The 2,077-nt window shown below is 42.4% G+C and overlaps 1 pseudogene across 1 annotated transcript in view; it reads right to left on the bottom strand.

The window, feature by feature from the left end:
• Window positions 1-1,224, bottom strand: part of LOC309851444 (ragulator complex protein LAMTOR1 pseudogene) — a 10,715-nt pseudogene extending 9,491 nt beyond the window's left edge. The window contains exon 1 of the transcript in view: window positions 1,074-1,224. The product of the transcript in view is annotated as a ragulator complex protein LAMTOR1 pseudogene (transcript). The remainder of the gene's footprint in view (window positions 1-1,073) is intronic.
• Window positions 1,225-2,077: the final 853 nt, after the last annotated feature.

The following is a 2,077-nucleotide window of genomic DNA, read 5'->3' as shown; positions in this document are numbered from 1 at the left end:
TGACCACAGGCCATGGGACAGCTAAGAGATGCACCAGAGGATCTCCTGCATTCTAGACATGACCCTCCCTGTTCTTACTATATAGATGCAATTTAATTTCTGTCTGTCAGGGGAAAAAAAATAGGATTAATCACCCAGAAGTAGAGTAATCCTATCTTTACCCATTGTTTCACTGACTCACGCAGATCTAAGTGACCACATGGCACTTTCAACTTTTATTTTTTTTTATTTTTTAAAGATTTTATTTACTTATTTGACAGAGATCACAAGTAGGCAGAGAGGCAGGTAGAGAGAGAGGGAGGGGGAAGCAGGCTCCCCACTGAGCAGAGAGCCTGATGTGGGGCTCAATCCCAGGACCCCGGAATCATGACCCGAGATGAAGGCAGAGGCTTTAATCCACTGAGCCACCCAGGTGCCCTCAACTTTTATTTTAATGGCATAATTACTATCCACAGAGGAAGCTTCTTTCTCTTGGGAATGAAGACCTGTAAATAAACAAGAGGGCAATGTTACAAGGTTGGGGAAGAATTCGCTAGGTAATGACTAGGAGAAATAATGAGAGTGACCACTCCCATTTCCACCTCTTGAATTTCTGATCTTCGAAGGAAAGATAGCATTGTATGTTGGTTGCAGGTACTGTGTCTTTGAGGCTGTCAACCCAACTTTGCAAAATGTTGCTACCCAGCTAGGACTCTGGGTCTTCATAAGTGCATTCTACAATTCAGCTATTGCAGGGTGTTAAGGGACATGGTAACACCAGTAAACTGAGTGCGAAGCTCTCACTGCACTGGTCAGATTTCTGTTAGAAACAGCGTCTGTGCTATCATTGACACAGTAATCAGTGTCCAGGAGAAGCAATCATGGACCCTGCAGATTATACTCTGAATTAGCAATTAAGAGTTGACTAGAACCCTCAGGTAAGACAATGAATGGGGCTGACCTTGCCTGATGAAAGTAAATTATTTTCTGTGGTCCACACTGTTAGGTATATGGAGGAGAATCATTCACCAGAATGATAGCTAGGTACCAGGTGCCAGTTGACTTAGACCATCAGCTGTAATTAAAGTTCTTACCATTTACAATAATCCCCTGATATTTGCAGAAGATCCTTCTTTCTTCTTTGGAAGGTGGAATAGGTATGTGGTAAGAATCACAACTCTTGTATTTTCTGAGGCTTTGAGGGTGGCAGTAATATTTGTAATCTCTCCAAGAACGTAGCGTCATTTTGATTTCTTATTTTAGTAAGTAGACTCAGTTCTGGTAGCTTCCATGTGACCTTTTCAACAAGAAAAGCCATCACATTATCTGTGTGGAAACCAATGTGGGAATCTGCCAGTTTCTGAGATGTCTATTAATTTTAGATTATGGAACAGAGGAGATAAGCACAGATTGGGTGTGGGGGCCCACTGTGCCTGCTGTGAGGTACACCTGGGCCAAAACTTCATAATCACGGGGTCTCCGTAAGCCCCTGCTCTGAATGGTAGATCACAGTAACATTTTAAGTCACCAGAAATTAGTGTCAGTTCAGAGCTGTTGTGTAATAATTCTTGAAAGACCAGCATAACATTCCCCCACCTCTTCTGACCAAGCCAACTCCCTAAATGGTCACTGGTCACACTGGAGAAGAGCAGGAGAAGGATTTGAGGCATGCAGTTTTAGCATGCACAGATTCCTTTCTCAAGGGGACTCAGATTCCACTTTACTCAAGTGACTAGGTCTGTAAGCTGGCTTAGGTCAAGTTGGGGGCTGTATTTTGACAATTCAAGACAGATTTCATCTGATGTAGAACCTTTTTTCACTTATAAAAGTCAAAACTCTAATTTTCTGATCTTTTAGTCCCAAGGACAATATGTTCAATTAGCCAACATCAGTGATCTTTGTGCTTTCAACCATTCTGATTACTGCTTTAGCTCTAACCAAATTGGAATTGGAAAAATCTCACATTTCTTTTTATGTACATAGGGCTCCTTTCCATGGGTTGTAGTTTGCATCTGACCCTATAGGTTATGCCAGGACTTGGGCCTAGAAACAATGGCAGGTATTGGGAGAAGGTCCTGAGGAGGACCAGCAATCCCCT

Source organism: Mustela nivalis (assembly GCF_964662115.1).
Source record: "Mustela nivalis genome assembly, chromosome: 17".
NCBI lineage: Eukaryota > Metazoa > Chordata > Mammalia > Carnivora > Mustelidae > Mustela > Mustela nivalis.
This window is presented reverse-complemented; position numbering and strand designations above follow the sequence as displayed.